The sequence below is a fragment of the Aptenodytes patagonicus genome, chromosome 12 (genome assembly GCF_965638725.1).
Source record: "Aptenodytes patagonicus chromosome 12, bAptPat1.pri.cur, whole genome shotgun sequence".
NCBI classification, from domain to species: domain Eukaryota; kingdom Metazoa; phylum Chordata; class Aves; order Sphenisciformes; family Spheniscidae; genus Aptenodytes; species Aptenodytes patagonicus.
Window position 1 is genome coordinate 19,456,825 of NC_134960.1, and position 15,670 is coordinate 19,472,494.

General features: G+C 41.6%; 1 protein-coding gene across 8 annotated transcripts in view; it reads left to right on the forward strand.

Annotated features, from left to right (window-relative positions):
• KCNIP1 (potassium voltage-gated channel interacting protein 1) overlaps positions 1-15,670 on the forward strand; it is a 456,219-nt gene that overhangs the window by 305,458 nt on the left and 135,091 nt on the right. The gene's annotated exons all lie outside the window — the stretch shown is intronic.

Genomic DNA, 15,670 nt, shown 5'->3' on the forward strand with positions numbered 1-15,670 from the left:
GTATTTTCCCATGCTAGTGAGTGCCTCACTTTTGCAGTGAAGCTGAGATTTGAGGTGGTAGCAAAATGTGTTACTAGATTCACATATGCTGTATTTCTATCTCGGAATAGCCTATAGTTTGTAGTAGCTGCTGTATTTTTTTCTTCTGAAAGATTACAATGGTTTTGCTCATGCTCACCTGTCTCTTTGGACATACTAGATATAACATCCCCAATATGCGTTCACATCCACTTTGGAACGTCTTCTGGCTACCGGTTTTATACCTTAGCTTGCATCCTGCACTTGGTATAGAATAAGTAATTCACCACAGAAGGGTTACACTTTAAGTTTGACACTTTCGAAGTCTTTTGATTCCAACTTTCCATTTTTGGCTTTTGAAATCAGTTCAGTTTCCAAAACCTGGGTGAGCAGATTCTTTGCCTCTGCAGCAGTTGATCAGCCTCTAACGCATGTGTGTACCATCAACTTTGTCATGACGTGATACTTCTGTGTGCCCAGCTATATTCCCACTCCATATTCCTTAGATGCCCGCATCAACCTTTGCTTGGGGAGTTCTGCACAAGGAGCAGTCTCCACACTCCATAAACAATTTATTCATTGCCTCCAAGAGCAATAAGCGTCACTTTGAACCAGGCACATTGCACATGATCAGTGGAATAAATCTGCTGTAGTGTAACAAGGCTGTGTAGTATTTCTCTTATTTTAAGGAACTCGGGAACTATTAATGGAAGAGGGGTTGGATGTGAAAATACCGTCCGTCATGTCGCATTGCAATAAAAAGCAGGCTTGTATTTCAGCATTTCTGCTTGAAATGTATAAATGCCTCTTTCAAGGGTTTTTAGATGTAAGCAGATAAAAAGTTATTAGATGTGAATATGAATACTGACAAATCAAAAATAAAGCCTTAAAAATAAACATACGATGTAGTCTAAGTTATAAGCAGCATTTTGGAAAGAAGCTCCAGTTTAAAGAAATATACAAAAAATAACCTTCTGCAGCTCCACTGAAGTAAAAATTAATATTCAGGTCATATGGTCCTTACATTGGCTGCAGAAACATTGCTGAGGGTTTTAGGAGATAAGTTAAAAATGAATGCTTTTGAAAATGCTGTCCATATATAGCCATTGTTTACCCCAGCATAACTCAGAACTCAGCACTATGGCAGATTTCATCAGGCTTTAGAATTTCATTTTTAAAAATACACCTCTTCTGTAAGCCTCACGTAACAAGTAGTATTCCTTTGTTGCCCTCAGGCTGGTGATAATATACAAAGAAAAATATTCTGCCTTAAAACAAAACGAATTCTAAATCCCAGAAGACTAGGATGGGCAGTTATCTCCAGCAATAACTCGTTTGTGCGGTGTCTATAGAAAGCTGCACTGCTGATTTAGACCTTGGTAGGCTGCGAAACAAGGAGCGTTGGGAAGTGCGTGTATGTGGGAGTCCTTCATAGGAAAGAGAATTGTTATGGGAAGCATCTACTCCAGCTCACCTGGTGGGCTGTGCTCTGAGGATTGATTGTGGTATTGCACTCTGAAATCTATTGTGACAGCCTTTAGTTTGTGATTTATACCTTTATGTTGATGTTGAAATCCTCCTTGTCGTTGTTTTAGTAGAGAAGGGGAACAAGTCAGGACCTATCGCTCTTGCATAAATGTAGGAAGGAGAGGCTTGTGATTAGACTGTTGATCGGGCAGGTTATTGGGATGCCACCAGTGGAAAAGCAATAAGGAAATTCAGCAGAGAGAAAAGGTGGAGAGGACTCCTACTTTTGAGATATTTGCAAATTTAGTATGAAAAATGAGTAAGTTTATTTCTTATGTTTAATATCAAATCAGTATTTATAAAGGCTGAGCTATGTTTATTTATAAAGAGAATTCTGCTTGTTCGGGGTCTTTGCGCTGTTCGTGGGGGAAATGGAGTGCAGAGCTGTAACACATTTAAAAATGCATTTTAAAACATATTCTTAAATGTATTTCTTTGGGGTCCTGGGATTAGTAGAGGAGCCGTGCAGGGGGCACCTTCAATTTCAGTCTTGCCTACTTAATTAGGCAAAGCACAATGCAAGACATTTCAGTGAGTGTGATATGACCTAAAAGGTATTTTTAATGATTAATTGAGCTTGCTAGGCACTTTTGCAGAAGAAATTGCTAATATGGTTGGGAGGGGAAGAAAATAAAGGTTGTAAGATTAAAAGTATACTTACTCTTCTTTAAACCTTGCAGTTCTGGAACGCAAATGGTACTCACTAGCCCAGATAAAGCAGCAATGGTAATTTAAGTGTAGTTCTGTTTACTGCACTTTTTCTTTTGCTATAGTTGTCCAAGTATCTGTAGGCTAGGGAACTGATTGTGCCCATGTTAATGCATAAAGACTTCTCTGATTTTGAACGAAATGAAATGTGACTTCTGTGTTTAATTGATAGAACTGTTTGCTCAGCTTTAGCCACAGAGTCAGAATTTCATGCTTTTCCTACAGTAGATTTATATACTTGGCAGGCGTGGTCTTGAAAGCACCGATATGATGCAAGATGCTGAAGAACAGAGTGCTTTAAATCTCCTCTAAGCAGGCTCAGCCATTCTGGTCCTTGAAATGCCAGTCAACTCCCTGAGGCCTTTCTAGGTGAAAAATCATATTGATACCACTCTCATGGGCATCGCGTGAGCAGTAATGCAGCAGTGGAAATGTTTTAGCCTGTAACCTTAAGTTGAAATATAAAGTTACCAACTCTAGTAAAAACCCAGAGGAACCCTCAGGCTGCTCTTGGCTTTCTGCTGCCATTCAGTAGCTGAGAAAGAAGCTTATCTCCCCTGAAACAAAACTGCTATCTGGAACCAAGTGACTTACCACCTGAAGTAGAGATGCTTAGTGCTTTGGAATTAAATGGCTTAAATTTATTGTGAAACAGACTGTGGAGGAAAAAAGCGGGGCTTTTTTTGACTGTTTTCTGGAGATTTGTTTCTGTCTTGCACTGTTTTACATTATTTCTCAGTGTTCCTTTTCCCATAACAACGTCTCCCTTGTGTCAGAAAAAAATCCTGATGAAAGAATTCTCCCTGAGTTTCTTGTTTCTCTGTGCTGCTGATGCTTGCACTGATGATGGAAAGTGGTACATCATCAGGGTGTCTGGATAACCTGCCTATTTCTGAAGCCCACACCATGGTTCTGGCAATAGAAAGTGTCTGAAAGACAGAGCATGTCTTAAGATTTCTGTTAAGTAATTTACGTAAAAATTGAAGCTTTATATTGGAACCCCATTTCACCATCTGTTCTTGCAACGTTTTCTTCCCTGAGGTGGAAGTTGAATACTCAGTAGCCATTGATATATTGAGGAGTAGACAGGCTTTTAAAATAATGTCTTAGTAGTGCACAGATGTATATCAAGTGCCACATCATGAACATAGGTACAGCTCAGTTCTTGCCAAACCCAGAGACAAATCTGTTTTGTTCTGAAGCGCTTTTTCTGGAGTTTGTGGCAGTGTAAAATTGCAAATATCTGTGGCCTTCTCGAGCATAGTTTAGATTTTACAGAACTTTAGTCCCATTCACAAGGGGACTAGGTTTACACCAAAGTTTCTGAGGACAAAAAGGCTTCCTATATTGGGATAACATATATTTAGTTCACAGCATCACTTCTAGCCTTCTGAGGAGAATGAAACTGGCACCTTGTGTTCCTGGTGCAACTTTCTCTCATGATGCTAAGACGTAATAGGAATGCTACACATCTTGTGACAGTGCCTTCCTTTCTGATGGAGAACGTAAACTCCCCGCAGTAATACAAAATCAGGTAGTCTGATTTTGTTAGATTCGCTAACCCTGCTGCTCAGCTTTGTCTTCAAGTGGGTTCCTGTATTTCAGATCTCTTTCAGCATCTCTTCATCTTTGTTGTCTGAAATTATCGCTACTAAAAAAGGTGGAAAATAGCATATGTAAGAAAATGTTTTCTGTGCCGATCTCTCCTGTATGCCAGAGCAATGGCAACATCCGTACAGTCAAGAGATACGTATCTGTGATGTTTGAAAACTATCAGATTACTGCCCATCTGCTTTCTAGTTCAGTCATAATGTTATTTCCTGTAAAAATGGAAAACACTGAGCATAGCTACACTTCACTCATGCCACTCAAGCTGTTATGAGTGTCTGGATCACCAACACTTTGCTCTCAATAAATGCAATATTTTGCTATTGGGGAAATGTTTGACAGTGAAAAGACAAATACTCTACACCAGGCAAAGTGTTGTGTCTTGTGGCTGGCAAGTGTGGCTGTAAGGCAGCCTGTCTGAAGTCTGAGATGACAGGTAAATTCTTCAGTTCCAGATAGGCTCATGCATGTAAAAAAACCATCAGCTTCTTTTTCCTTCTTTCAACTTGCTCCCAGCTGACTTTAACCCCACAATTCAATCCATTTAGATTTTTTCTCTTCTTAAGTGGAAGGGCCTTAAGAGAGGATGCATCTGTTCCGTTCCATGGCTGGAACGTATTGTCTTTTGCGCGTTCAAGTATCTCATCAGGAACTTGTTTCTTGCTATAAGAATCTCCCTCTGTTACCGCCGTGTGCAGATCTTAATAATTTTTCTCTCTCTCCTTGTTTGTTAGAGCCATAAACAGTTTAGCAGGTGAATAAATTGCCACTATGATGCAACCACGATGACAAAACATGATTTCCTAATTCTGTATATTTTTTCTAGATCTTCTGGTTGTCTGTCTCTCTATCTCTCAGAGATGGTTGCCCCAAAGTGATTGGGTTTTGTTGTATTTGGTCTGAGTTGACAAGTGTCAATGAGCCTCATGCATTTATCTACATGCTTCAGGAAAGTTTATTTGTTGATATGTCTCATAAATACAAGCACAGTGTATGGAAGTACTAAACTCTGCCTCACCAAATTCAAAAGTGTATTTTGACTCTGAGTTTACAGTCCGTTAATAATTTAGTGAAGACCAGGGAATGGCATCTGGCCTACCAGAAAGTTATTAGCACCTCTAAAGAGTTGAAGCCAACTAATGCTTTGTGAGGAGAATGTGGAAATTTCTTTTGAATTAGTTAAGAATTAATCAATCCATGAGGGGGTGGGGGAGTTCGAAGGTAAATGTATCACCAAGAAAAACTGTGTGGCATAAAAGCGAAGCTGGAGGATCCCAGCGACTCCTTCTCCTGTGTTGAGTTGATTGTTGTTGGGTTACACAACAGTTGGAAGTTTGCCAGATCTCTAAAGCCTGTTGAATTTGGTTTTGGAGATGAGAAAATTAAATTTGGTTCTTTTTCCTTTCCTGTCACCTTTGTCCTTATAAACCTTTCTGATTCTGTTGTTTATTTTGAATAAACATATAAACATTTAAATGTTGCTGCTGTTTGTTTTTTAGAGTGACCGCGTCTTTGTTAAGGACGAATTCTAGGAAATTGGATAACATTACACAGTTCCCCCTTGTGGGATGCAGTGAGCCTGAAAACCAAGTACCTCAGTGGTCCTGGGAGTCAACATCCCTTTGCTTTTCTGCTGTCTTCTTGCAGGTGTCCACCCAACTACAGTTCCTCTGTAAAATACACGTAAAATATGATTGCTGACCATGTTTGCACACTTTTTATCTGATGCTCATAGAGACCAGGCGTCACTGCTATCGGGCCCCCGTGTTATCCACTAATCTGTATTGAAAAAGATCAAACAACACAGTCAGATTTCCCCCACACTGCAGGGATGTGTGTTGATGTGTACTGCATGGCACGAGGGCTTTCATTTCCCTGGGTTTCTGTTCAGGCATCTGCAGGAGAGAGAGTGTCTCCGTTGCACACTTCCATATGTCAAAGTACATGAGGCACAGCCTGGGACAAGACAAGAAGAGATGAATCAGCCCTTTGAAAATGCTCTCAAGAGAGCAAATGATCTCAGTGAAATGCATTGTTGATGCCCTTTGTCAGTGAGTGCAGCTTTCAGTGAATATTCCAGGAAATCTTCATTAACTCAGAAACGGAGTACTCTAGCAGTGAAATTCTGTGAGTCTAAGTGGGAGTCTTGCCTGTATATGAAAATCAGGGCCAGACCTGCACTTTCCTTTGGCACTGCTTCATCCCATTATTTTCAGTTATGCTCTGTAAACCTCCACAACAATTCCTCTCCCTCCTTGATATTTATGCCCTTTAAATACAAATGGACAGTTAACACCTTTTCCTGAGTCAAGTTATAAATATTTATTTTTTTAATCTATCTCTATAAGTCATCCCTAGCAGCCTTGTGGATGCAACCTTGTCATTCCTGCAGAGGTACAGGATCAGCCGCTCAGCTTGAGTCTTGCCTTGAGCAGTTGGAAACTGCCCAGGGCCATGGCGGTGCAATTATTGTGTGGCGTGTGAGCCCGAGATGTGAATTTTTGTGACCTGCTAAGCTGCAGAGGGCACACTTTAATATCTTCTGCATAGCTCAATTTACAGCTCTAATTTCTGAAAAGAGAAAGGGAGAAAGTAAAAATTCACCACTGAGTAACTTTGAAATGGTTTTCTTACTAAGCAAGTCTAATAGAAAATGCTGTAAGAGAAATGAGCGCTTCCATACATAAGACAAGCTAGGTGACTTTCCGCGCAGTCTACTTGTCAAGCAGCACGTTGCATCTTCATTTCTTAAATGTTCTGTTTGGGGCTATGATAAAGGAACATACCTGCTAACATAACAGGCTGCCTTCAAATGTGAGCTATATCTTTCAGAATGCTGCTTCAAAATAAATACAGTGTTTTCTTCCATTAATAGATAACCTTTCCTAAGCTCTTAATATATGTCATCTGACATTATATTGGCTAAACTTGCTATTTTAGAGAGCGGTGATTAAGTATAAGATTTGGTTCCTTCAAAAAGGAAGTGGTATTTTGGATTCTCTCATAAAATTAAATCACCAGGGACTTGCGGTAGATCTGGAAGCAAAACAAAAGTGGTGGTTCTCAGAGTATTTTTGTAGTCCTGATTTTGGTACCAGTTTAAAATTACACCAAAAGCAAGATATTTTGTGAGATGTGCTGAACCAAGAGATTCCCAGATACTCAGTGGTTTATCCTCTCATTATTTTCCCCAGCACCAGTATGTCCAGAATACCAGTCTCACTGGGCAGACCAGGTTTCCCAGAACCCCTGGGCCAGGACAGGACCTCCTATGATAACAATCCCACAGTTTCCAGCAGTCTTTGGACTTCTGCCATAAATTGGACAAACTTTAATCAAATGCAGAGTGCTTTGAACAACTAATTATCAGCTTTGAGGAATCATACAACTAGATCTACTTGTAGGCAATTTTGAATCTTCTACGTTGTTTCTTTTGCATTAAGAGTCACTCTGGTTGTTTGAAGTGTGAACTTGTGCAATTTAAATAACAATATCTACCAGTCATGGGTTAAGAAAGAACTATTTCCACCTGTAAACCTGTTCACTTTTATCTACCAGAAAGGGAGTGTTATGCCATTATACATTGCTGTGACATGTTTTATTTCATGGGCTAGTTTCTTGCAGTGTTTTCTCTAATGAGAATGCTGAGGTTACATCTGTTTTCAAGCTATCTATTGAATACTAGGGTTGAAAATATAGTTTGAATATATAGTTTAAATATTAAGTTAAATAGCTGACTGGGTGATAGCAGAGTGCTTTCACAGCTCATTAATAATGTTGGCGGGTAACTTGATTCCATCCTTTGACATCAGCAACTGTAGATCCTAAATGAGTCAATAAAGGGAGGTGTAAAGGAGGGTTTTCAATGGGTTTCTCAAGTGCCAAAGCTTTCTAAATGATGTAAAGAGAATTAGATACGAATCTAAAGGAAGCAGAGACTTCCATGCAAAACTATATTAATGCATTGGGATATCTGTGTCTTTGAAAGTGTGCCTGTGCCACAATATTGCATTTATACTTATTTTTTAGCCCAAGTCAGGACCTTTGCTTCAGGCCCTAGTTCTGCTGCTCCTAATGGTGAAATCGTAGACGTGACCTTGATTCTTAACGCTTTGGATGAGTTAAGTTTGAAATCAAGCCTGTAGCTGGTGTAGACCCCCCTTGCAGGAACGGAGGAGACCTTGGAAAGTAAGTGGAGAGCTGAGTGAACATCCTGCCCCTCCTGCCCCACGGATGTGCCCAGCAGGGACGGTGGCGGTGGGAAGGAGCTCCTTCCTACCCTACCACCATATGCATTGCTAAGCTGTAGTTACCTCTCACATAAGGTCTGGGAGGCAGGAGAAGTTGTTGTATTGTGGCCTGAGCCTGCAGGGTGCTGGTTGCTGCCACCTCCCCAGTGGCTGCAGCCATGAGAATGGCAGAAGAGCAGCTTCGCTGAGCTGATACTGAGTGCTACAGCCATAGCTGAAAAAAATAGGTAGACATGGCCGGTGACCAGAATGAATTTGTGTCTTTATGCAATAGATAGCAGGTCCTTTAGATTATAGGACATTTGTTGCTGGAAATTGATACTTAAAATGGGAGAGTTTGCAAGATACTTCATCTTCAAATATAGTTCTCATTTTTCATTTTGAACATGACTTTGTTTGGAGGGGGGAGTTTCTCATTATAATTAGAATTCAGAAAGTGAAGGCAACTGGCCTACTAATGCTACCACGCAGTTTTACAAATGAATGGCAGACGCTGCAGGTCAGGCATCATGGCCTGGCTATGAGTTGTACTTGGGATGAGAATGTGGCAACATCCCCACAGCTATCAGCAGGGGTATTGCTTCAGTGGTCACACAGCCTGCTGCACAATCCAGCTGCAAGCCAAGTACAGGATTTAACTGCTGGGCTGTTCATTTCTAAAATAACACCAGGCCAGTAAGAGCTTCACATAACTAAGATTAAAAAAAATCTTGATTTTTTTGGCGAGTCTGCATGTTGTGCTAAGATAGGGTTTTTTTTCTTTAACAAAGCCTCTTGAAATGGCTTCCTCTGTGATAATCGTAAATTGGGACTAAAATGTAAAAATAGCAAAATGTTTCCTTTCTTGGGTATCATACACTGCTTGTTGAGGCAGGGTTGGTTCAATGCAGCGGTGCCTCTTCGTGTTTGAGCAGACTCCTGCTTCACTGACTCTCTTCCCTAGGAAATTCCTGTTGTAAATTAAAGATAATTATGATAGCCACTTTTAGACTTTTTAAAAAGCAGAAAAAATTGGTGTATCCAAGAAAACCAAAGGAGTTGCATGTTTTCCTAGTCCAGTTCTTTCAGTGAAGGGGTCCTTCTCACAGATTTTTGCACACATTTATGTAACAACAACAGTAACACCTTTGAGCCTTGTCTGTGGTCGGGACAGAATTTTGTGCAGTGAATACTCGACACGGTTTTGCTTGTCACAAGCAGGTGACTGCCTGCTCAGATGCTGGATGTTCCAGGTTTTTCCTGCTGGCAGATCCTGCCATTAAGCCTTGTTCTCTGCTGTGATGATTGCTTAGAGGAAAAATTCTTCAAACTAAAATTTCACCAAAATTCTGAAAACTTGCTTTATTTGTCCCCTGCTCTGCTATGCACGATACGGGTATTTTTCTCATACCATTAGCACCCTCTATCTCCTTTTTCTAGCAGAGAGAAGACAGTTGCGGTATTTGCTATGTTGGGTATCTGGAACGCTCTCCATTGTCATTCAGTTGAGGGAGCTGAGGCTTCTCTAAAGCCCTATGCGTATGATGCAGCCAATTTGACTAAAGCTTCAGGGAGGAAATGAGAATCTGTAAGCAGTGCTTTCGCAAACAGCACATATCCCTGACAGCTATGCAAGCCTGTGGTGGCTGTCTGTTTTAATCCCAATTTCATGCTTCATCTGAGACGACAGGTTTTTACACAAGGAGGCATTCATGTCACCTTTGCACATTAATTTGTTTTAATGTGAGAGGTTCAGCTGCTTTCCATGCCTTCTGTTATCTGTTCTCCTTGCTAAATCCATGAGAGCAGAGTATGAGGGCTTTGTATGGTTGGGAGGATACTGAAGAAAGATTTGGGAGCCTCATTTTCTGCCACTGGCTCTGCCAGGACAGGCTCAGTGACCTTAGCCAAGTCGCTTCGTCACACTGTGCATCCCATTCTCCACCTGTAACCTGGGTCCATGATATACCCGCACCCTTGGAAATGGTTCATGAAGTGCATTACCGAGCATGAGGTGATGTTCCTGCTGTTGCCTCTCAGCTTTTTCTTCCACAGCAGCTCTTGGTGCTGGTTTGCTGCTGTTCTGCTCACAGTTGATTTTGCACTCTCTTGCTGCAGGTGCAGGCGTCTATCAAGCGTGCATATGGAACCATGGATTTTTGTTTCTAAGTCAGCTTTAAACAGCCTCTTTAAAAAATGGGCCATGCCGTAACTATAAGTTTAGTACGGATGTTAACTGTTACTTTGGAATTAAATGTGTGACTCATAATCACTTTGGAGATCACTGGTATCACTGAACCATAATCAAAGTGTTATATTTTAAGTGACTCACACTGGATTTTCTCCTCAGCATTCTCCTGAAAATTAAATCTCTACCTGAGATGTCTTAATTTAATATTTTACCATTTATTTAAACTGAGAAAGCCCCACGTTGCTCCTGAAATCAGAACTGTAAAAATAAAGAACTACAGCGTGAGCTGCTGGCAGACCCTGGGGGCTGGGAAAACTGAAACACACTTTACAAGGGTTTTGCACTGCCTTTTCTAGTATGGAGTAGCAAACAGAAATATGGCAGTTCTTGTGTTAAAAGTGTAATTCAGCGTTCGTACTGCTGTTTGTTCGTGAAATAAAACATTGAACACTGTTAATAGTGTCTATATTAAGAACATGGTTAGTACTCTGAAAAAAATAAGATGACACTATCTATATTAAGGCTACGACTAGCACGCTTTAAAAAAACAAGTGTGGCAAAGTTTATCTGTGAAACACTGAAATGTGAAAATACTGCCCTGGCCACCTAACCAATACTTACTGTACTGTTCCATTATACAGCGCATAAAGTAGGAAAATGACAACTCTCTTTATCGAAGACTTAATTGCCATTTGCATTAAATTCTTACTGCGTCTTTTTGTATGACCGTATTATAAAAGAAATTATATTATTGGATGTGGATTTTATTCACTGAATAAATTGGCCTGGAATTTAACATTATTAGCATTTGAGAAAACACTGAGAGCATTAAAGGAAATATTGAAAGAGCTGGAACTGACACATTTGCCATAAGTTTAAGAGAGCTGTATTTAAAAAAGATGTGCATGCAAAGATACCGAGGCTTAATGAAGCCTCCTACACACACCATGGAATGAAATATTTATACCGTAATCATACTATTAATAAAATGATGGATCAGCCAGCGTCTGCTGCAACAAGACTCAGCTGAGAGACTGGTTACTGTCTGGAGGAGCGGAGCGACATAAGAACTGAGGAGCAGAAGCATATGGACTAGCTTGGGAATCCCTGTCCTGAATTAGCTGTGTAATTGTGTAATACACTGACTTTGCAAAACAGTCTCACGTTGCAGCTGGTACTGTCCCCTTCTTTATTCCTTGCGTGAAGTGAAGGGCCAGGGAGAAGAGGCCAGGGAGCAGAGGGAAGGTCTGCAGTTCTGCTTGTGCTGCTGCCATCCCTGTGTGGATCTTCATGAGTGCTGTGTGGGCTTCTGCAGTGATCTGCCTTGTTTTCAGTTGTTGGTAGATGTAATTCTGAGGCCATCAGGACGGTTGGGCTTGATCAGAGCAGGGCAATCTCAGGGGCGTTGTTGTCAGTTGCTACCCTAATCAGAGTGCTGCTGTGATGTCGAATGGGTCATCTTCTCCTCTTTGGACTTGGCCCAGTTTCCAAGGTTTAAAGAAAAAGATAAGAAAAGAAGAGGTTTGTGTAAGGGAGGAACGACAGATGGAAATGAGAGGAACAGTGCATCTGGACTGTGAACTGACACAGCGGGGTCAAATCTTAGACGTGCCCTTAAGGGTAACTGTACAGGAAAATTTAACTAACAAATAGATACTGTCTTGGTGCTCTCTTGATTGCTTTCCTGATTGCTGCTGTTTGACGCAGCTGGTCACAAGTGGTGTTCCCTAGGACTCAGTACTGGGGCTAGTTCTGTTTAATATCTTTATCAATGATCTGGATGAGGGAATTGAGTGCACCCTCAGTAAGTTTGCAGATGACACCAAGTTGGGCGGGAGCGTTGATCTGCTTGAGGGTAGGAAGGCTCTGCAGAGGGACCTGGACAGGCTGGATCAATGGGCCGAGGCCAACTGTATGAGGTTCAACAAGGCCAAGTGCCGGGTCCTGCACTTCGGCCACAACAACCCCATGCAGCGCTACAGGCTTGGGGAAGAGTGGCTGGAAAGCTGCCTGGCGGAAAAGGACCTGGGGGTGCTGGTCGACAGCCGGCTGAACATGAGCCGGCAGTGTGCCCAGGCGGCCAAGAAGGCCAATGGCATCCTGGCCTGTATCAGAACTAGTGTGGCCAGCAGGAGCAGGGAAGTGATCGTGCCCCTGTACTCGGCCCTGGTGAGGCCGCACCTCGAATACTGTGTTCAGTTTTGGGCCTCTCACTACAAGAAGGATGTTGAGGTGCTGGAGCGTGTCCAGAGAAGGGCAATGAAGCTGGTGAAGGGTCTGGAGAACAAGTCTTCTGAGAAGCGGCTGAGGGAACTGGGGTTGTTCAGCCTGGAGAAGAGGAGGCTGAGGGGAGACCTCATCGCTCTCTACAACTCCCTGAAAGGAGATTGTAGAGAGGTGGGGGTCGGTCTCTTCTCCCAAGTAACAAGCGATAGGATAAGAGGAAACAGCCTCAAGTCGTGCCAGGGGAGGTTTAGATTGGCTATTGGGAAAAATGTCTTCACCAAAATGGTTGTCAAGCGTTGGAACAGGCTGCCCGGGGAAGTGGTTGAGTCACCATCCCTGGAGGTATTTAAAAGATGTGTAGACATGGTGCTCAGGGACATGGTTTAGTGGTGGATTTGGCAGTGCTAGGTTAACGGTTGGACTTGATGATCTTAAAGGTCTTTTCCAACCTAAATGATTCTATGATTCTATGCACGTGTGAGTTAGCTTAGACATCTCTCCTTGTTTGCTGGGAATGGAAGGGTGATGTTTCTCACAAGCGTGGTGAGGACACTGGCATGAGCCATTTATCCATGTGGTCCCCAGCCTTGCACCCAACACGTTACCTGCCAGACCCATCTGGATGCCCAGTTCTGCACCAATTCAAACTTTATCCATCAGAGCACTGTATGTGAGCATTTTCCAGAGAGTCTGCCTAGAGAAAAGCTGTCTGTAGTTTTGCTTTTTTTTTTAATCTATGTCTTTCTCCTCTTTCTCTCTCCATTTTGTTCTATCTTTCATGCACCTTAATTTTTATCTCATGCTGTGAAAACTAACTGCAAAGCAGCTGCTAATTAAGCAGTTACTTAGGGCTAGCTTCCATACATAATGAACTCCCAGGAATGCTGGATTCTGAGTGCGTATTGTAGTGATAAACAGGGTTTGGTTTCCCGTTGTTCTGTGTCCTTCCTGTGCGCTGTGATGGCCTGGAAGTCCCCTGGATAATTTGCCCCCTGGCATTGCAGCACACTGCTGGCCAGGCACTCAGCCTTCCTCCTTGAACAGAGAGGAGGAATTAAGGTAGCAATGCCCACCGTTTCACTGCATGTAGATAGGTGACTAGATAACCAGATACTGCAATCAGGGGTAACTGGATATTTTCCTCCCAGAACACTCTCCTGTGTTTCTCAGTTGACAGGAGTGTTTTCCTTCACAGTGAATTGCTGAGGCTCAAAAAAGAACAATTGAATATTAAATTGAGAGTTTGTTACAAATTTGATATATTGCTATGAGAAAGTAACTAGTATGAAACGCACAGCCTGCAGCTTTGTTCTGTCGGCTCACCCAAGCTAAATAAGTTTTGATTGGAGTATATTTGAGTAGGTTCCTTTTCTCTCTCTCTCTCTCTTTCTCTCTCCCCCCAAAGACGCTATTACTGGTGGCTTGGGCTGGCCAGAAAACAGCTGGGAAGTACTCTGAGGTTTAAAGATTGCTTTTTTGTCTGAAAAAAGAGGAAACCTTTCAAATAGCTTCCATGAAGTAGGGTGCAGAGCAACCAATAATTGAATAACAAAAGCATCACAAGAGGAAGGTAGGGTCTGTGGAAGTCCCTTCTCTACTTTTTGGGCCTGGGAGAGGCCCTCCCCGGTTGGAGCTCTGGCACTGAGCAACGGCAGCTCTCTGCTCTGCACGGGCTAAAGCAGAACTTGGACTTTGCCTCTTGAATGCAAGCAGGGAGGGAGGATGCCTCAACATGTCAAGGAGCTGGGCCGCTCTGGAAATACAGCTTTTATCAAAAAGATCCTTTTCTGTGGAAAATTTTTATTTTCTACAAAATGGACTTTTTGACAAGAAAAAGAAATTATATCTTTGTTAATTGATTGTGTTGGTGGCTCAGCTGAGAGCAGCAGCAAACCAGAACAGAGTGGTAGAAGTGCACTAGACTGTGAGAAATCCCCTTTCCAAACAGAAATAAAATTAATTTTGAATGCTTATTGGCATCACCCAGCTCATGTCAGTTTTAGTAGGAGCAGAGGTTTTAAACTTGACCAAAATTAAGCTTAAGTTACTGTCTTCTTTTTACCCTCTATACCAGTCCATTTCCATCAGGTGGTGTTTCTTTCTTTTGCTTTCTGTACTAAAACATTATTTATTGTAAATTACAAAACCTTATGTCTGGACTGTCCCAAAGATGGTTCCATTTCCACGGTAATTGGATTTGATACTTCAGTAAATTCTTAACCTCCTGTCAGGAGTGTTCAGGCTCTACGAGAAATCTGGTAAGGAGTTCTGAGATCCTCAAAAGCAGTTCGATAGTGAACAGAAAAGTATAAGATTTGTTTTTGCATGGGGATACCTGAGAAAAGCTGTAGATGCTGATGATGTTAATTATATTGATAATGAAAAAAATATTAATACATTGGAATAATCATATGGGAAACAGCTTCGTTCAGGCCTTTAGCAATACCCTGCAACACAGCAAAGCATTGTTGAAGTCAGTAAGAAAACCATTTACCAGCTTTCAAGAGTCTGTGGGACTGATTCTGCTATATACAGCAATACGAGGTCCATTTTGTAGTTCCAGGAGGGTAAGCTAGCATGCGTACAGAAGGCCTTGGTATTCAGGTCCTCGTAACATCATTTAGGTACTTAACGCAGCTTGGCAAGAATATCCTGGGAGACATTAACATAAAACATCAGTTAAAGATAGAAGTACACAAATGGTTAAAAAAACAGTAACTTAAACCAGTGAGTCAGATTTCAGTCTTTCAGATGAGTATTATTAATATAATATTATAATAATTACAATATTAAGATAAGTTTAGACTTTTTTTTATATATATATCTTACTTGTAAGGTCAGATTGTCCTAAAATGAGTTAAAAGAACGAGTGTGTAGGTGACCTTGTGCACAAAGTGGCAGCCATTGCAGGCCAAATAATCAAAGTTACCAGAACAAGTGGCCAGACTTTCGAAAGGGTTTTTGGTTGTTTGGGATTTTTTTTTTTGCAATTCTGTGCATGTCTGAAACTGGCTGCAAATATGGAAAGCTGAGTGAAGGTAGGTAGGAAGGACAGACAAGTGCTTGCTGATGTCTGCTATTAAGGTGCTCAGGTGAGACTAAGGTCCTTCAGAGAAGCTGTTCCTGTCAGCTCCAAGGACTTGGAAACAATTTCAGTTTTTCT